Here is a 21,890-nt window from a genome sequence, read left to right on the forward strand (position 1 = left end):
GCTGTTGATGGATTTGTGAGAACGACAGTCTAGCATGATCCTAAGCTCTCTGCAACTTGCAAGATTTTGCCTCATACAAAACTTTTGCAATCATCAGTACAGCGAGTACAACGTTTTTCTTTCCAGAGCAGAGATGAGAGAAGCTGAACTCCTCATCATTCATTTGTGGATCTTAACAGTACCAGTTAAAATTCCAAATTTAAACTTTTTTATAATACATGCATACACTGAAAATAAAATAGCATTCAATCAGGGGTGTATTCATGAGGGAGGGAGCAGCGGAACCTTCCTTTCAACACTTCCACTGTTTAGTGCGAAAATGTTCACATGAGAGAGAAAAACAACTCAATCACCCCCACCCCTGACGTGCTCAGCACCTCATGGTGTCAATATGGATGCAGAAGTAATCTTTATTTAAGGGACAGTAAAAATTCTGAGATATTTGCTTAATATCTGAACGGGCCTAATTGGTTCTGAATTTCTGATTTACTAAAATATTAAACCCCCTGAAAGGGTGGTACATAAGGCATATTGTCAATAGAAGTGCTTCCAGCTAATAAGCAGCAGGCAATATGTGTATTCCTTGCAGTGCTCTAGTTATCCTCTGAGTTTTCTTATTTCAGCAATTTAAAACTTGCAGATATAATCTTTAGGGAAATTTGTGGTGACATAATCAATGTTATAATTAATAAAAGAAGACTTTACAAAGAAGTAGGAAATTCTAACTGAAGATAAGTTGCTGATTTTGTTATAACTTTGAAATGACAAATGACTTGACAGTAAGTCTATGCAGTTTATCATTACTCTAATTATAGTTTCCAAGTTGTGGGGGGGATATTCTGACTGCTGGACAGGCTTGGGAAACCAGGAATGTATTGCTTGGTCTATAAAGACTGTCTTATTTTCATGCCTCTGTAAAAAGGCTCTGTTAAACTAATTTCAAGGCAAGACTGTAAAATCTGGATCATTAGGTAAAAAGAATGCTTTGTAAAGAACTACTGTAAAAGCATGAAACTTACATGTATTTATTCAATCAGAAAAGGCATATAAAAACTTAAGACTGACACTCAGTTTCCCCAGTCAAGTACATTGCTTTCCATTACAGCTTCTCTCAGTAACTAGTTAGGACCTCCCGCTCTTTCTGTGAAGTCAGTAAATACATTTCTGTCCTAAGAACTTTACTGGTTCCCAAGGAATTGTCGATTGTACATTTTGGGGATAGAGGAAATAACAAAGCTTGGTGTTCCAGCTGCAGAAGGTAGCTAGCCTGACAGATAGCCAGCGATTTTACCTGCCAGTCAAATTTTAAACTTCTTCAAAAACTGCAAAAAATGTTGAAAAAGACAGTTTTACATGTAATCTTCTAGAATATATATGCCATTCCCTTTGGATTACTAAACTCCAATCAAATGTACACAAAAGTTGTATGTATATACACAAACACAGATTTGAACCTGAAACTGCCATGTGGATAGAAAATTAATAGTTTCTGAGTTGAGTTTTTATGTTTCTTTCATTAGAATGAATCTGAGTAACATTTTATTTTCATCTGGGTGTGGAACAGGAAACACTGAAACTAGAAAAGCTTTGTGATAAAGGCAAGCATTTCTTGATGAGTTCTCCATATGCCACTTTCATCTCTCCAGATGCCTTTATCTGTTTGTACTGTGCTCTTTATAAGGATACCTAGCTGAATTTTAATGGCACTTAAATCAGCATAGTCTTCAAGGGCAGACTAAATGAACGAAATGTCATTTTTCTCACAAATTAAAGCCAAATATTTTAACTTCCATATTTTTTTCTGCTGTGTTAAACTATGTCACATTTTAGAATAGCACAACAAGCATGAAGGATTATACTTTGACCAGATATCATTGAGCTGGTACACTATCTCCTTTTCAGTTTCAGTCTCCCTGACTACACACACATCATATTTGGTCTGTCCTCTGCCAGCATCCCTGGCATGGAAATATTTTTCACCAGTTACCCTTTTTCTTCTCCCACTCACTTCCATCTTTACAGCTTCTCTACAGTTATAGTTACCCATAAGTTTTCATCCAAGCTAGCATCTTTTTTATTTCTTCTTTTTCTTTTTCTTTTTCTTTTTCTTTTTCTTTTTCTTTTTCTTTTTCTTTTTCTTTTTCTTTTTCTTTTTCTTTTTCTTTTTTTTCTTTTTCTTTTTCTTTTTCTTTTTCTTTTTCTTTTTCTTTTTCTTTTTCTTTTTTCTTTTCTTTTTCTTTTTCTTTTTCTTTTCTTTTTCTTTTTCTTTTTCTTTTTCTTTTTCTTTTTCTTTTTCTTTTTCTTTTTCTTTTTCTTTTTCTTTTTCTTTTTCTTTTTCTTTTTCTTTTTCTTTTTCTTTTTCTTTTTCTTTTTTTTCTTTTTCTTTTTCTTTTTCTTTTTCTTTTTCTTTTTCTTTTTCTTTTTCTTTTTTTTCTTTTTCTTTTTCTTTTTCTTTTTCTTTTTCTTTTTCTTTCTTTTTCTTTTTCTTTTTCTTTTTCTTTTTCTTTTTCTTTTTCTTTTTCTTTTTCTTTTTCTTTTTCTTTTTCTTTTTCTTTTTCTTTTTCTTTTTCTTTTTCTTTTTCTTTTTCTTTTTCTTTTTCTTTTTCTTTTTCTTTTTCTTTTTCTTTTTCTTCTTTTTCTTTTTCTTTTTCTTTTTCTTTTTCTTTTTCTTTTCTTTTTTGTTTTTTTGCTTTTTCTTTTGCTTTTGCTTTTCCTTTTGCTTTTTCTTTTGCTTTTTCTTTTTCTTTTGCTTCTTTTGCTTTGTCTTTTTCTTCTTTTTCTTTTCCTTCTTTTGCTTTGTCTTTTTCTTATTTTTCTTTTCCTTTCTTTCTCTTTTTCATTCCCTTCATTTGCCACCTTCTTTGATTTTCTCTTTTAATATGTCTTAGTGTGGTTTTGTCCCTGATGTGATGCCCCTTGTCTTTTGTTGGCTGCTCCTTCCCCTGGCTTTCACAGACCCTTCACATGCTACCTGCCTTGGATGCTTTGGCTCTCTCTGCATTCTGCTGCCCCTCAGATCCCCCTAAGTTTCTCTCTGCTATTTCCACTCTACTGAAACACCCCTTACCAAGGTCAGCTGTGACCTCTTCCCTCTGTAGACCTCATTTCTACTCCCATCCATCTCAATCTATTGGCTACATTCAGCAAAATCTATCATTTTCTCTGCCTTAATCCTGCATGGCACTTCAGTTTTGCAGCTCCTTTCTAAACGTCCTTCAACTGTATCTTAAAATTGCCTTCTCTTCCCTGCCCTTCCACTTAACACTAAAGCCTCATGGGGCTCCACTCAAATTAATGTTCTCTTTCCCTTCTATATATTATTCCTGATTCTGGATGCTATTATTCAAAAAAATCAGACTGTCTATCTTCAATTTTTTGTATTTGAGTTCATGTCAACATATGCATGCATGTACGTGCTTATGTAACAGCTTTTCCAGTGTTGTTCTAACTCCACATTGAAAAATAAGATCTTCTCTCTCTGCATTTATTCTTCACTCTCATTTACTTTCCTCATAATCATATGAAGCTTCAAAAATTCAAAATTATTTCTAGCCCTTGATATTCCCCTCTAGGTTTTAAGCAGGACATATGGGTGAGATATCTTTCATCTTTTCTTGTGTTCCGTAACAAAACCATTTGGGTATCTCAGTGTAGTTAATTCTTACTTAAACTGCCACAATGTCCTTTAACCCTGCTCCTTCATCTTGATTGCTGCTGTAATATTTCTGTGGCTAGCAGTTTTCATTTTCTCCATTCCATCCACTTTCCCCTGCTTTTCATGTCATATTCTCTTTACACCTGTTGATATCATGCTACTATTCTTGTTGATTCCAGGTCAACATCTTCTAATCTATGTACAAAGTAACAAAACTGATTGTATATTTTGTTCTCCGTATGCTCTTTTCTTTGTGAAACTTGATCTCTTTTAAATGGTTAGGATGCCTGCACATCCTTATCCCTGTAACATGCCTCTGGTATACATCTGCACATTCAAGAAAAACTCAGGAGTATGTCAGGCCTGAACCTTTATTACTTATTTCTCATTGCAAGCAGTGGGCTCTAAAATAGCAGCTAAATTCGTACATACTTAGTATTTATACACATTTGATTTCCCTAGGACAGCAGAGTTTTTTTCCTCTGCCTTGTAAAAAACCAAGCCTATTGACAGAACTTGGAAAATAGAAATAAGACAATAAAATACAAAATGGATTACAATCACAATCTCTAGTTTTTGTTAAAGTGTACAGTGATAATGGAAAGGTCTATTTCAGGGTTTTTTTCCTATTCATGAGAATAACAGGCAGCTCGGTTATTTCCTCGATTAACAGGAGCAATGGAAGGATGTATTTCACTTTGCACAGGGTAAAAGAGCAGTCTGAATCACTGCTTCTTGGGGGGTCCTGTTCCAGTGGGAAAATGATGTAGCATTTCAACTGAACTGGAGAGAACAACAAGGAAAAGAGAACACTGCAAATCCAGTGACAATGAATAAAGCTGAGTATGCAAATCAGTACAATTCCCTTTCTTAGTTATGTGCAGAGGTATATGACCCTTTCCTGTTTGTTTGTTTTTTTTCAGATTACTCAGATTTATTAGCAAACACAGCATGATGGTAGCCATGGGAACTATTAAAGTTGTATCTAGTTTTTCAGGCAAGTAGGACTTTGCAATCCCACAGGATGTTATTCAAAATATTTAGTAGATTTCATTTTGTCCACATTTCAGTATTGCAAACATATGTACAGTAGCATAATTGACAAGGGTTATTTTGAGATACCTTACAGATTTTAACCACACTTTTTGCATAATGATATAATATAGTCTTTAAAGAAAAGTGACAATACAACCAGAATGCAACACACTTTACAAAGTTTATTCCCCAGGAAATTTATTCAATTTCATTTTTTAATTTACATTCCCTTTCCCCAAACTCTTAAAAGTGTAAAATGCTTTACAACTGTAAAATGCATATAAGGCCAAGGGTGAGACCAGCACAGACATGTTTCTTAGCACAAATCTGCAGTCCAGAGCAAAATATGAATCACTTTTCCCTCTGAGACTGGTGTGTGTCATTGCATGAACTGGCAAACTCAATCTGCCCTGGTAATCACAGCACATTTAGATTACTTCTTGCTAAGGATGCTAAGAAAGGAGAAGCTTTGTGGAGAAAAGCTGGGAGAGGATGCAGATACACTCAGATGAACCATGTTCCATGCTCACTCAATCCCCACTCAGAACGGCTGTGCAGCAGATGTTATCCAAAGTGCCAGTGCTGTGGGATGTGAGAAACCAGGGTCTCCTCTCATCCATTGCATTCTGGTTGCATACAAATTTCCTGGAGATACAATTCCCTCTGCAGTCTGGGCCTCAGTGTAAGAAGGAGATATCTTTCAGGGCAATTTGGTTTAATTTCTTTCATATTTGTGTTTATGACTTGAATTCACTGAGGACAACAGTTTTTCCTAAAGAAGTTAGCAAGTTTATCTTCATTCTTACTATCAGCTATTGAAATGGGAACACAAACAAAGAAGTATCTATCTTATTTTGCAGGGATATTATTGGTGGAAAAACATCAGCTCTCAGCATTTGGTTTAATTTCTTATTTCCTGAATCATAAAAAAGGAATTATTTTCATTTTAATCTGTACTAAACTAAGCCACTCTTTCCAGAACACATAATAACAATTAGAAATTGCTTTGTACTTTGTAGAATTGTTGTACTAGATGTTGTCTCCTGACAAAGTTACAAAACCTAGGTGTTTACCTGTCAGCATTTCTACCACCTTGTAAATGTTCTTTGATTTTTTTTCTAGCTTTGAAAGACAAAACTCTAAAAACACTGGAAAGAAAATGCCTGCATGCCAATGCTTAGCAGTGCCATAAGTGGTAGTACTGGATATGATAAAATTTTGTGACCTGTCTTCAGACAAGTACTTTTTATTCCAAGTAGCAGAAACCTTTCTGATACTCATTCTGACTCTATTTTCCTGTGATTGTTCTTAGAAAACACACAGACAGTGTTTTATAGTTCAGGAAGGAATGGGCCAGATAGTGTTTTATAGTTCAGGAAGGAATGGGCCAGATGAAACTTTCATTACTGGGCCTTATAGCTATCCAGTAAAGCACCCCAATCAGAAATTCCAAGACTGAGCTTGGATGTTTTGTAGCATTGAGGGGAACAGAAAGAATGAAAAACCAAAGTGTCCAATCTGATGTCAGTAAGTCCTAGGGAAATAAAAGAGAAAAAAATGAAATTTCTGCGGTAAAATAATTTAAATTAAAATAGTTAGAAGGAATATTATGTCTGTGTCAAGCAGTGAGGAATATTGGAACACAAAGGGTTTCAGGCCACGTACGAGTAACAGCACAGGGCTTCCTTCAGAAGAAAGGCCAGGAAATAGCCATTTGCTATTGAAGGCCACATACATAGAAGTGAAATTCTGAATGCTCTGTAGCAAAGGGAGACTACAAATCCCCAGTACTCCTACAAACAGAGCCTGTCACAGAGGCTCAGTTATTAACAGCCTGGACAGATGTGAAGAAACAGAAGCGGAGGGAGAGGAAATCATACCCCACAGCTCAGAGCCACTAGGGGAGGTTACTCAGGACTGTGTCCATTTGGAGTTTGGATATCTCCAAGAATGGAAACTCCACCCATGTGGGCAATCTGCTTCTGTGTAATGACTACTCTCATGGTAAAAAATATTTTTCGTCTGTTTGAATAAATTTTCTGTATTTCAGGTAGCATCCATCACCCTTTGTTCTTTTCCTGATCACCAACAGAGAAGAGTCTGAGGGAGATGTTTAATTCCCACATCAGATATTTACATACATTGGTAAGGTACCCCATGTGACTTCTCCAGGTTGAACAGTTTCAGCTTTCTCAGCCTTTCCTGAAATGACAGATTTCTCAATCATATTCAGCAGTCCAGCCTCATTGCTGGACTGTCTCCACTATGTCCATACCTCTCCTGTACTGACTGGGGGGTCCAACACTGGTCTGAGCACTACAGATGTGCCTTACCAGTGCTGAATAGAAGAGCAGCATCACTTCCCTCAACTTGCTGTCAGTGTGGTACTAGAGTTAGCATTCTAGTTGTCTTTTAGTTAGATGGTAATTTAAATGCTAGGAAGTTCTTTTTCTTCCTTGGAAATGATACTGACAACTTCAGAGCACTCAGTTAAAGATTGCTTTTTCTGAAATTTTTAGTGGATATTCTTTTGGCATTGCACAGTATATCTTCTAGAGAGGTGATCATCACTTACAACTATTTAAGCTTGCATTGCCTAACTAATAAGCGCAGGTAAAGATTGTGGAAACCAATAATCAGGTGCTGCCAGTAATGAGAGAACATTTAAAATCCATTGACCAATGCCCTGTTATGTCTATAGTATTGATCAAACATCCAATTTCTAATCATCTGATAAGTGAGTGTGCTTCCCATGATTGAGATAAGTAACAATACAGCCTGTGATCTTCATGTCAGGGAGATTTAAGTCTGAGCTCCCCTGCAACATGACACGGAGCCAAGAGTTGTGGCAACTCTTGTGGCAAGCAGGGCAGTGCCCTCCCCAGCATGTCTCTGCTTCCCTAAAGATTGAGAGAAAAGTGGGACTGACATAACCCAGGGTAGACACATTGGCAGATCTGAGGTCCAGCCAGCCAGGCAAGACAGACCAAGCATAAGGCTGGATACAACAAGCCTGCAAGAAGCTCAGGAAATGACCTGACATCAGAGTGGACACTTGGGTTTTTCTTTCCTTCTGTTCCCTTGAAGGCTACAAAGCATACAAGACTCAGTCTTGGGAGTTCTGACAGCTATGCTTTACTGGGTGACTGTAAACTCAAGTGTTAATGCATTTCCTGATTCAAGGGCAGAGGGTACACAGATGGAGGGTGAGACTCATGATTCTCCTGCCTCCTCCTCCCAACAGAGCTGCTTTCATGGCAGTCAGATCCAATGCAGTACATCTGTACCAGGGTAAGAGCAGATCCTGAGGCAGCCCAGGGTTTTGGATGAGGATGGGGCCAAAAGCTTCAGGAGTATGTAAAAAGACATTACAGGACAATTACAAAGTGCTGATGTACTTAGGGTATTGTCAGTTTATCCATACTATTTACGAAGAAAACAAATACTTATTTGATGACTTTCTGGTCCATTCTCAAATACAGAACTTTGGGTTAAGTTTCACTCTACAACTCTAGAGAAAAAAAAGAGTGGCAAGAATTTAGCATTTAAGTACACTCAGAGGAGTTACCTTCTGTGAGATGATCCTTACTCACAGAAAGCTCTTGTTAACACCAGTGGAAATTTTCTTTGGGAGCCCACAGGAGCCATAGGTGCTACATGATGAAGTGTTGCATTCATGCTGGGGAATCCTTCCATTTAGTAAAACACATCCCCTGTATTGATTAAAGTTATCCATCTACCTGATGCATTACTTGGTCTCTAGTAGGTGTCTGATTTAGAGTTGATTTCATCTCTGTGGCAAATATGTATGGTATATTACAAATTTAACTATGACATTTACCCCTTTCAGGAGAGCTGGCTTTCAATTCTCATGCAGCTGGATACTTCTGTTCTGCAACAGCAGATGCTGGAGTTTAAGAGAGTATTTAACACCAATTTTCCACCATTTTGAGACTGTCAAGTAAAAATCTTATTTATTCTTTGTGACCCAGGAGCTTTATTAATCCTTTTAATTGCAGTTATATGTTGCTGATATAAAGAAATGCAAAATTGTTTGGTTTGTTCATTATTTTAAATTTGGCATGTACTAGAAATATGTTTTTCTCCTTTAATTTACTCTTCATCAGGAAAGAATAGAAAAATACAGATTTCTGTAATTAGTGATGAATGGTAAGTTTGAATACAAATTTTGTACTTGTATGCTGTATTTTGTACTCTTTGTATACTGTCCCTGGCAGTATAGCAGCTACTATTCCCCATGTTGAACTGGCCATTTACCTTCATGGGACCTTTACCTCAGTAAACATCATTATAGATCACTAGAGAAATAGCTTACATATTTACATAATCAGAAAGAAAAATAATATTTTGAGAAGATATCTGCCAAATCCCAGCTGCTGCAACACTTAAAAGGAGTGACAACTGATTTAAAATGTTATTTTGAGGAAGCACCTGCCTTTGACTAGCAAAGTGTTAACACTGTAGCAGAAATAAGCTAAAAGTGAGCATAAAGAAAACCTCTTCCTAATGCACCTTAAAAGGCTATGCACCTTTTCTGACTCTTGCCCTTTCAGGTTAATAGTAAATTTTACCGAATATTAATTTACAATAAATATTGTTTTAAAATTCATAGGAAATATTCATTATAGCACAAAATATATTTGTTGACAATAAGATGTACACTACCAACAGCATTTATGTTTCTTTCATTCAATCCATTTTGAAGTACAATCCTAAACATAGTAAAATAATGACAGAAAATAAGAAAAAATATTCTTCTGTGGTTAGCATCACATTTTAGAGAAATGTGAGCTGTTTAAGATCATGTGATGCATAAATTAGAGAAGGTCAGTAAGAGACAAATCTTTTCAAAGTCATTTCCATAAATAGCAGTGAATGTAAGAAAATATGCTATATTCCTTTAAAATTTTGAGATATATTACAAGAGGACTGAAAAGGAATACTTGCTTTTTCATGCATTCAATTTACATTGTCGCAGAAGTGTGAAAGGCTGAAAGTACGCTTCATTTCAAGATGAATGTGTCTGAAGAAGGGTGTCTGAATACAGGTTTATTTGTGGGAGATGATTCCTTGATCTCCCACTGCAGTCAGTGGAGATGTAGGGTTAAGAACTTAGGTGGCACATAAAAGGAGCTGTCTGGTGACATCTGAGAGAGCCTCACATGTCCCTGACATACGAGGGTGGCAGATCTGTGGGAGACCTGTGCTTTTGTTGGGGGACAGATGGGCAAATCATCATCCTATGCAGATGACACCAGGCAGTGTGGGTGGATGAACTGAGCTCCCTGTCTCCCCAGACTGTAGTGGGAGTTTAGACACCTAGCACATATGGACACCTCTATCTAGATAATTTAATCCAGAGCCAAATACCATCCAGAAGGCCAGAGAAAATGCATGCCTAAATTTCCACAAAATACGTATGTATATATTTTCAGCATTTTAAATGCTGTGTGTCATGACAAATACAGACCTCACATCTGTGCACACTCCAGAAGTTAAATAGTGCAATGTCAAATGAAACTAATTCTGTACCATATGATGGAAGATTGTATGGTATAAATGCATTCCACAGTGTCAGATAAAACAGAAAAATCTGTGATTACTGAAAAGCAACTTAATTTATGTCTGATGTGCTCAGAGATGCATACTTGCTCAAATTCCATCATAATCAAAGTAATTTTTCAAATCTGCTTGCATGTTTAAAATAGTTCACATCTGCCTATGGTCACAACTCCCAGTATTAGTGGTTTCAGTAAGTATATGCAAGTCAGCTCACTGAGCACATCTTCAGCTCAAGGTCTAAAAGGCTGTATTTTCTATCTACATTAAATATATGCAAGACACTGTATTAAACTTTACTAGGCTATGATAGTGCTTACACAAGAAGTTACTGAAAGTATTTATGTGAAAGAAAATATGTATGCTAAGTCCATAATCCATCTTCATATCAGGGGTAAATACCAGGTGTGTAAATCATACTCAAAAAAGTCCCAAATACAACAAAGAGCACATTCTGCACAGCTTTATTGCATTCTGTGAAACCATCAGCATTTCTGGGAATTCAACAGTGTAAGAATCTACATACTGGTTTCTCAATATACTTTTAAGATTTTCAAAATCCAGGAATGTTTAACCACACACATCCACCTCTAGAATCTAAACAGATAACATGCCTCCATAGTTAGCAGAGTCCCTGCTTACATTCCAGAGTGTTCAGGAAAGGGAGGGGTTCCTAGGATCAGAAATCTGTCACATATTTGTGTCAAATGTTGATTTTCAGGACTTTTATACACATTTTGACTGGTTTGTATTATCACTGAGGTTTTGTGTTTAAACATGCTCATGTAATATCATAAATGAATGAAATATTATGCATAATACCAAGGTACATATATATTTCTATCATTTATAGAGGAACTTAGGAACAGCAGATTACCCTAAAGATTTGATGGGGGAAATAAGCTTACTGAGATCTTCATGGTCACTTAACAATTCTGCCCCCAAACTGCTATAAAGCTTCTCATCCTAAGCGAAAACTGCACAATTACTCAGTCCTGTGGAAAGATGATGGCAATTTGTCTGTGCTTTTCAACTGCACTAGCAAAAGGTGTAAAATATTCTCCCCTGAGAATCTCAGTTTACTGAAAATCCTGATTAATGGAATAAAACACTGCATCCTATCCAAAACTGAATGAAAATGACTGTGTTTTTAAACTGTCTACATGGGCATTTATTTAATTAAATAAGTAATTTTCTGATGTTTCACTGCTATGCACTCTCCCAGAATATTGCATTCTCCTAGTATTTGAAATAGTATCAGTTCTGACAGTCAAATTGACATTCAGTTTTTCACTTCTCTCACTTGCTTTGCAATTTAATCAAACTTAGTTGACCTCTCTCTCTTTGATTTACTATATAATTTGGATAATGAGGGAAAAGCAAAGGTAGAGATTGAGGTATTTGACTTAGCAACAGAGCAGCAAATTCTGGGTTGAATTTTAGGTATGTTCTAGGTCAGCCTCTTTTTCACAGCCTTGGCAAAAAAGCAAGACTAACTTGTATTCCCTAGCTGTTTAGCTAAAAGGGAAATATTTTTTGCCAGTAATTAGCAAGGTCAGATTTCCTGCCAGATGAGAAAATGTATTTTTTATGCCTCATCTGGAAGCCACTTTCAGTAGTTCGGCGTGTCAGTAGTTCACTGTCGCAGTGCCTGTGGAACAGCAGCAGCATAAATCAGCCCAGGTGAGCTCTCCACACCACTCTGTGCTGCCCCGGGGGTGACGGTCAGACTCATCACCATGGAGACTGACATGACAAAACCTGGTCCTGTGACACAAAAGAATAAATCAGTGATCAAACCTGTGGTGCCCTCCCTTGAGTTACAATCTCCTGGAACATTATGGTCAGGTTGCTGGGCTGTGCTGGGTGCGTCAGCTTCCCTCAGCAGAAAACAGCTCCTGGCACCCAAGCAGGCATGACTCAGTGGCACTAGCGGCCAAAGGACACCTGGCAGGGCTTTGGCACATTGACTTGAGGGTCTGCAACCTTACTAAACACGGAGAACACTGCTTTGTTTTTCTTCCAGGAATCCTAGAGTTATTTATTCCCAATAAACAAAAGACAGATTTATTCACCCTGTATGTGAGACTAAAGATCATTTTGTTCTTCACATGGTTTCTATAGCTTCCTCATAAATGCAAGACACATTTCAAAACCTTGATTTTCTTCTGTATTTCAACTCCCTTTGTTCTATGTTAAGGAATTAAAGACTAGTTTCACTCAGGTCCAACTGAGCTGGCATTCCAAGGCAGTTCATCACCTAATGAGGATGCCCTTTTTAAAGAAAAGGGAATTCAGAACTTGAAAAAATGGGAATGGAGATACTGCTAGTGTATAAATTTGTTCTGTGGTTCAAAAGCTGGGGGAAAACTGTCTTTACAAGTGCAGTGTGAGACACCTGACACTAAAGTATGTTATGTTCACCTGAGAACCAAGACACACAAAAATAAGTAAATAAATAGTCCTAATTCCTAGATCTTAATCCTGTCTTCTTTCCCCGAATTTTAAGGCAGTCAATACACATACATAAAATAACCTTCCTGGCTAGCAACTCTTCATTTGCTCTTCTCAACCTGAATTTTAAGGCTGGATTTGGGGAAAAGAGGGAGTTTGCACTTTTCTTGGAGTGCCTGAGGCAATCATGGGCTGAGGGTGTGCAGTGCATATTATTTCCTTTTCTTTTCAAGATGAGATTCCATCTTCACAGCTATATTCAACATGGATCTGAATCATATCAATTCAATTAAAAAGTCACCTTAAAAGCATAAGTATTGCAGCAACCACCTCTGTGAGCATGAAACATTCCAGACTCCCAGCAGAAGTCCCAGTTTCATTATTGAACACTGTGGCTTGAGTACAGCAGTGTAATTTCTGCACTCAAATTTTCTCATTTGCATTATTATATTCTCAGAATATTAATCCAGTTAACTAGACAAGGTAAGCATTTTTTAAAGTACTGAGATTTGCTGAGACAGTTGATATTCCCTTATCCAATTATATATTCTTAATAAATTCCAGGGATCCATTCTGATATGAAACATGTGATTTTCAAAAGCATTTTAGAAGTGGAGGAAGCAACCTCATTTAGCAGAAGAGTTTAGTTCAGGTCTTTATAAGGAATTTCCAGTCTTCTAGTCAGTTAGTAGAGAAGAAAAGCACTGCTATCTTTCCATAGTGCACAAAACACATTCTTTCATTTTATTTTATATGTGCTGGAATAAATAAATGCATTAAATGATGTGGCCATATTCTTCCTCTATCCTATCACATTTTTCCTAGCAAGATTTGGTGAAAAAAACCCTGTTATGCTAGGAATATTTTAGGTTTTTAACAAAAAAAATAAATATATCCCACCAAGTTAACTTTGAATCAGATAAAATTTATTTATAAGCTCATGTTATTATGTTAAACACTTATACCTGAAAAAAAACCAGAGGAAATTTACCAGAAACTAGTACAATTTAGAAAAATATTAGAGAGTTCCACAGTTAAAATTAAACCATTCCTTTGTTTTAATTCAGTATGTATATAGTATTCTTTTTTCCTTTTACAAAAAAAGCTAAAATTTTACACTTTGCTCCATTCTGGAAAAAGATTCCACTCTCTTTACAAGGTTTTTCTGCTATTAAGAATGAAATTAGGTGCCTGCTGTTCTGTTTGTATGAATGTAAAAGAACTCAACTCATATTGTCTATGTGAAAGAAAAACATATACTACAGAAAATAAAAATTAACCTTTTAGGATTAAGGAATGAAGGGCTGGAATAATTTAAAATTCTTGCAAAAGTCACAAGCTGGAGACAAAGAAATCAATCTTATTCTCCTTGATATCTTACTTACTGGACCCTCAATCTTTCCGTGTCCATCTTGTATTCCCAGAAAAAAATATATTTTTACTTTTACTCCACAAATGATTTCTTCTTGGAGAAAGAGCCTATTGCTTACATTTTTAGAATTTGAGTCTATGCAGACATTCTTCAAGCCAACACTTTTACTCTGAGGTTGGTTACTCGCTGTAGCAGGCAGCCTGAAGTTCTGGCATCTCCAGATGTGGAAATGTTTGAAGCCCAAACATTCCTGGGCAGCCTGCTTCAGCTGACTCATCTCTGAGAAGAAAGGTCAGAAGGTCTGACCCATCTCCAGAATGTCTGCCAGCCTCAGCCACTCTCTGGTTCTAAAACACTCAAAGTTCCTCCTACAGTGGACAAATGTTGGACAAAGAACACCTGAACATTAGGCAGATGCTGCATCTCTGTGGCTGCATAGAAACTCTCCACTTGAAAAGCAGCCCTAAAACAAAAATATTAAGTGCTCTCAACAAGTGGTAAAGACATAAGTAGACAATTCAAGGCTGCCTGCCACAGGGTGAGAAATCTAAAGTGCTGTATTATTTCTAGACTATGAAGTTGTAAATCTGAAAACAGAAATGTCCTGCTGTTTATTATTTCTGTAGTGACAGATCTATTCTGAGTTAAGAATCTCAATTTCTTTGTTGTTCTAGCTTCAAATATTTATTTAATACTCTCTGAATAATAGTAAATATAAGATAATTATTATGTATAGAGATTTGACTGTTGTTTCCAATTCTTGAGTTTATGTCTATATCAGAAATTAAAATTGTCCTATTCTTTGAACCTAAGGAAAGTGCCATGGGTTGTGTCATTATCGTTATGCTCATACTTTCTTTCATCCTTCCTATAACAGTATGGCCTGGAAAAGATCCAGATCACCATCTGTTTATCCTTTTTGTATAGCCACCCAACAAAAGGTACAAGGAGCCACTGTCTTTTCCCTGTAGCCTGAGACAAAGTGCTTGATGTAGCAGTATACAGAGGCCACCACATACTCACACTTCACCACTCTCTTACTCTGATGGGCCAGGAAATCAGGACAAGGCAATAAGAGGACTCTACACATTTTTCAGTCCAACAGGTCAATCTGTTTGACAATTTCTTCATTTAATTAAAATATGTTGACCATTAATTAGAACGTCCTCCATTTTTCCTGAGAAGAAAAGTTCCCTGGCCCGCCCCAGTGGGACTCTTCACTCAAAGCAGAGTGGTTCAGACCTCATATCAGGGCTATTAAGTATGTAATAAAAGACATTGCCTAAAAAAACTCAGAGGAAATGCAGCTCAGACAAAATACAGATGAATGTAAGTTATTTGGAAATCAAACTAGCTTTTGTCTTGTTTTTCTTTTTCATGCATATTTGAAGAACAGCATCTTTCAGCTAAATGTGACACCATATGCGTATGTACATATGTAAATGATAATTTACTGTTGGTTTATGTGATATCCTAGCTGCAAAAGAGTCTGTTTCAACCTATATAAAAATATTAGAAGGTAATTCTACCACAATGAATTTTTGGGGCAGAGTAGGGGGTCAGAATCTCCTCCCTTGATTTGCTGGCCATGCTGCTTTTGATGTAGAGGGATGTGTATGAATGGGCTTCTCCTCATTTGCTTTAAGTGATGCAGATGTCCATTCATAGAAAAGTAATGAAAGATCATTTTCATACTGTTCTCAAGTGCTGATGGAAATCTCAAGTTCACAGATATATTCAATATCTTGTCAAGTATAAGAGAGAAAACAGCAGCATATTTTTCAGTTTAAAAAGCTTCTTTCATGTCATCTGCTGTAGCACATCTTGTTAATGTACAGAACGAAGCATTCCCTTGTAACAGAAGGAAGAAACAGATACTCTAAAGAGACTTTTTGAAGTCACTGTCAAACAGTGAAGCTGCACATTCATACAAAAAACCTGCTGTTAACCTGTAAAAGGAAGTCCCACTGGGGCTACTTAATTGTGTAAGGAAGTCAGAAAAATTTTACAACAAAAGTGCAACTGAGAATAAAGGAATGTGACTCACCCACACATCTCTTAATAAAAAAAATCACAATAAAAAGATGAAGTAAGAAATACCAAGTCAGATGCTTTTTTTCTAGGAAGGCATTACTCCATGAGAATCTGCTCCCTTCTCTTTAAATAAAAAAGTAACATTTCAACCTAATTTCTAAACAAAGGGCTGAAGGAAGTAAATAAAGAATCCTGCTTAAAACAAGATTGTCATAGCGGGTGGTCACTCAACAATTTCTGTTTTGTGATGCTATTAGCCACATTTTTATTTATTGTATTTATGCATGTAGAACACTTTCTTGAATCCCTGTTTGAGACCACATCAGACTAAAGAGTGCAAATAAAGTTTAAAAAATGTATTCTTGTCCTACCAGCTGACAAGATGTAATATAAAGCCAATGTCACGGTCTCTCTTATGAAGAATAAAGACATGGGAAAAGTGTTCTCTCCAGTGTTGGATACCCACCCAGACCAGGTATCGCTAAACATGTGACACATAAAAAATTATTCTAATAACAAATTTTCCTAATCTTTGATACCACAAAAATAAATAACCACAGACATGCTGAAATCCTGGTGGGGATTTGGTCTGCATGCAAGTCCTCATCTACTCATGCCTAGACATATTCCTGATCTCTCCTGATTAGCATCTTTGTCTAAATCAAGATGACCTATGATCTAGGTATGCAGATTCTGAGCAATGGCATTCCTTCTCCAGCTTGCTGAGACTGAAGCTCACACAGCTTTGGGTGTGCACAGAGGAAGATCTGGGGCACTGGGGCACAAGAGGCCATTCCAAGAAGAGTATTTCTGGTGAGCTGATAAAGGAAACAGAAAGGGCACCTGTCGCAGAAGATCTGGTTATGAGGAGAAAATGTTTTTGTAAGCTAACAAGAGCATACAGTTAAGGCAGCAAATCAGTCAGCTAATCCCAAAGTAAGTAATATTTGTACTTTATCTTCCATTTCTGACCTACTCTCACCTCCCTATAGTTTGAGAGTTTGCGGCTACTGAATAATTGAAAGCGTAGACTTCCAATTAGGTGAGCCTGAGTGTTGTCTTCCATTCTCTCTGTGCTTGAATTAAAAATACAATTTCACAAAAAAAAATAAAAAAACCAAAACTGTCCTAAAATAACAACTTTATTTTTGTTGCTCAAAAGGTGCTCTTAGTCAACACCTGTGTAAATTACAAGCTGTTATAGGAACAATTTTTAAGAGATTTTAATTTGCTCCCTTCAAAACAAAACTTCACAAAAGTTCAAAACAAAAATTAGAAGGTTGGAAGATGCAAAGTAAACTTAGAGGCCATTATGGCTCTTATCACAACGGGTGTATATTTTGCATGGATTTTTTTTTTTTTTTGCTGTTGCTACCAAATTAATTTTTTTCTGTTTTCCTTTTTTTAATAGACTTTTCTAACCATATAGTGTCTTTATTATTATATTTTTATCTTTTTGCCCTCCCTTTATTTTAGTTTAAACTTATGGGATCAAGAAAGTAAAAAAACTCAGAGCATACATATACATAAACACAAATATATATATGCACATATACATACATATATACAGATGTATATAACAATATTTTCTCTATTTATGAAACACATCAGAAAACAAAAAGCATTTTCTCTTCTGAAACCAACCTGCATGAGATGCAGTGGTTTTTTTTCATAAAAACACTGAAAATTTAGCAATTTGAAAATACAGCACTGGATGTAAGAATAAACTTTTCACATTTAATGTTACTGGATATCTATGCTATTGCAATATGTTAAGCATCCCAGTTTAACTTATGGCCCCAGAGACCAGGTGCATCACAGCATGTTGAAAGTCTTTGAGTTTCTGAAAAACTTGGATAGCACATAATCCTTGAATAAGCTTCTGAATTAAATATTTTTTTTTTCTTACAAGGAAGAAAGTACTGAAATTGTGGAAAGAAAATTCAGAAGTTCAGTGTATAAAACGTATGTAATGATCAGTAGTTAGAGGTTTCATAGGTTTAGTGGACTGAATGGTACCAGCTGTCTATCTTGAGGAAACAACCGGGACAATATTTAGACTGGAACAATATTTGATGCTCTTTTTAGTTACTGAGTGGCCAAGCCCATGAAAAAAATTCTGCTTGGAAATAGGTCTCTAAATTGTCTCTTGGAGAAATTGCATGTTTTGTCTCCCATGGGCTGCAAGATCTGTTGCAGTCCTGTATGTTCTTAAAAATCTGACCCCAGAGGCATCGCCAAGCCATAGAGTTTCTCTGGCAAAGCGAACCCTCTATTTGTGTCCTTGCATAATAAACCATGCTGTCAGGATTTCTGCAGAGGTTTCAAGGAAAACGAACAAGATTTCACCCCTTTGCCTTCATATGAGGCTCTTCACTCAACTGCTCTGTGTCATTTGATTCTGCACACAAAATCTCACTGATTGAGTAGAGGTATTTTGCTCTTCAAAGCATCATCTGTTTGTGCTTGACCAGATGCCAGAATCAGAAGCAGTTATGGTCATGCCATCTCATCTAAAAAAGTTGTCACAGTAAATTTGAAAGTCAAGCAGTAGAATGAGGCTGACAAGGTTCCTGGCAACAAATTGATTTCATGACCCTTGGGGAGAAACAGATTGAGACGTCAGCAGGATACAAGGGACCTCATGGGAAAAGCCATTGGAGTCTGTGGGAGGTGTCTGCCACTCTGACTTGTCTTTGCAGCTCATCATCGTGTGTGAATGTTACAGATAATGTTAATAAAAGTGAACTCATTTATGGAATGGTTATCTTGAGCACAGCTTGGACAGAATGTATAACTTCATGTAAGTGAAAATATTGTGAAATGCAAGGAAAAGTTATTCACATTTACTTCAGTGAAGGATCTGAATATCCCAGCAGGCAAACTGGAGAAAGAAGAGGAGAAAAAAATAAAGCTGATGGACTTGTTTTAACATTAAGCTCTGATTTTGCTGGAATAAAAGAAAACAACTTCTTTAATTTGGTATGTAATTAAAAGTACACTGCTTTCTAACATGACTAAATTCCATTCCGAGTTCCATCACAAATAGCATAATGAAGATAGCCTGGGACAAAGCAGGCAGCTCATTGGGGGACACTATGGAAATAAAATGTCTGTCTCTTGCCCATGACATTTAGCAGTATTCCAAAGTTTCCTCACAGTTTCTTCATTTGCCTTACCTTGAGTTGATTTGTTCTCAGCAAATCTCATAACACTTTTTGCTCTGCCTTGCCAGGCACTGAACGTTATGCTTATATCTCTTACAAGACATCATTTTTTCCTCCTCCTTTTTCCCAGCTTACAACCAAAATGTAATGAAAATATCTAGATTCATTTATGCTTGCTTTTCTCACCTGCTGCTTGTGCCCTCTCTCTCCCCACAGTGTAACACATTGCTTAGACGTAATTGCAGCCACAGGCTCTGTGAGTAAAATGATGAAGGTGAGCCCAGGGGATTCACAAGGATCTTTTCTGAATGTGTTGCAAACCTAAAGCAAGTATCTCTGTTACAAACCACATCAGCTTTCTCTCTGTAATAGCTAATTGCATCTTATACCCTTTTAGATTGCAGCAAAAGTTTGAAATAGATCCTCAGAGGATTTTTTTTCCCAGCTCTATCATACATGTATTTTTTTCTTCTGGATAATTCACATTTTACTTTCTCCTGGTAGTTACTATAAAAAAGCACTGGAAAATGAACTGCCACTCCAAGAGAATATTACATTGGAAGCAAAGACATTGAAAGAAGGGGTTCAACACAGCAGCTGGGATTTTCAGATCTACCTAAGGGCTAATCCCTGAAAGTGACAGAGACCCTTAGAAACATACATAGGTGGAGTTAGGGCTCAAAATTAAAACTCACATTCAAAATATCCCCAGCACAATCCCACATCAAAGAAAAGTCCATACAACCCTTTCTCTAGGCACCTGCAGCTCTATTTCTGAGACAAAATCACTCGGCCTGTGCAGCGAGGTGGGTAGCTCCTCCTTGAGTACCATTGTGAGCCCAAAACCATTGGAGAAGAGTCTGATCTGACAGGGCTCACAGAGAAAGCTCAACACAAAGGAATAGGAAGGGTCCCTCACAAAATATTCCTGCAGTGTTTTGGTTTTTTTTAAATAACTGCTGGAACAGCAATTAAGCAGTAAAAGAACTGATGTCATTAAGAATGGTTAGAAGTTCATTCAGAAACTAGGAGCCTTCAGTGTTCTGTGGCAGTCCAGCCTGTATCTACCACATTATAGCAACCTTGTCTGAGGAGGGCAACATGCTCCCCACTGCCAGAAAGAGCTGTACCTCCTTACAGAAAAGGGAATAAAAAATCTGGAGTAAAATAAATAAGCAAACAGAAAAAGAGGCAACAGGTGATCCTCTAACTTCTCCAGCTGAGAGAAGAACAGCTTCCACTGTTGGAAGGCATGGAGCTCGTCTCTTGTTCATCCTCTCAGGATTATATCTGCATATTTAATCCAATGTTTTTTGTCTCACACGCTCATTATTACAATGCTAAAAAAATATATACAGATTAGTATCTTTTCCAAAGCCCATTAAACCAATTTCTGTTTATTGCACCAGCTCTAGTTAGATAGTGGGGAATTTCCAGAGGAGGAAAAAGATGCATGAACCTTGTTATGGAGGGAACCTCTCTTGGCAAGCTTCTGACTGTTTTCTACAATCTGTTTATCAAGAGGATGACTTTAGTCATCAACTAAATTTAGGAAGTTTCTGTAGTAATTTCAGTTTTCTGATTAGGAGCAAATTCTTACTAGGTTTACTGCTTAGTAGTATAATTCTGTTAGTATCTCGCAAAAAATAATAAAATAAAAGTAACAACAATAGCAATAACAACAGCAGCAATAATAATAGTAATAATGGTGAAAAAAATGAGATTAATGCAGGAAAAATAGCACCAAAATCACTCAGGAAAACCTCTATGTATATGCTTTTAAAACCACATTTCAGTAGCAGCCCCAGAAAGAGGCACATGGATTGTCATATAGTAGAATTTCTGATACCATCGCCAAATGATATAAATAGTCACAATTCAGATATTAAGTGATTTTAGAGAAATTCCTTCAGTTTATGAGCTTTCAGACAACACATAACTACCCAAACATACTTCCATGTTTCAGTTATTAATTTTCAGACTGAAAGAAAATAAATGAGTTAAAGAAAAAAAGAATAAGTTTTCCCTCCCTTGGAAGAGAAAACATAAGAGAGAAGTATAGCTTCAGATTAGAGTATGGAATCTCTATTCTGTATTTGGGTTGTGTGGGAATAAATTGAATAAGAGGATCTGGACTACTGCATCTGAAAAGTTTGTAACCTGACCTGGGAACCATACAGAAGCAGCACGTAGCTCAGCATCACTAAAGAAAACAGGTGTCTTTAAATATGAGAGATAACAAATGCAGTGCTGTGTTTCAGCCTGTAGAGAAAATAGACAACTGTCACTGTTCCTGAGAAAAAGGGCTTCTTGATTCTTCAGCAGTGCTATTTGTGATGTGACTCAGTTTCTCCTGTTAGCTGGTGCAGAGTGCCCATGTCCAGGTGCTGGCAGCAGCAGAGGGGCTGCACAGGAGGTCTCTGTGAGCAGAGTCCAGGGGCTGGCCCTGCTGGGCAGAACCAGTTCAGCTGAAGCGCAGCTGCTGCTCGAAGCTGAGCTCATCAGAAGGTGCTGGTGCTGTGTCTGGGACAGCACATTTAGGAAAGGGTAAAAACTCTGCATGGCAGATGTGAGACAGTTGTTCCCCTGCAGC

This window comes from Lonchura striata, chromosome 5 (assembly GCF_046129695.1).
Source record: "Lonchura striata isolate bLonStr1 chromosome 5, bLonStr1.mat, whole genome shotgun sequence".
Classification (NCBI taxonomy): domain Eukaryota; kingdom Metazoa; phylum Chordata; class Aves; order Passeriformes; family Estrildidae; genus Lonchura; species Lonchura striata.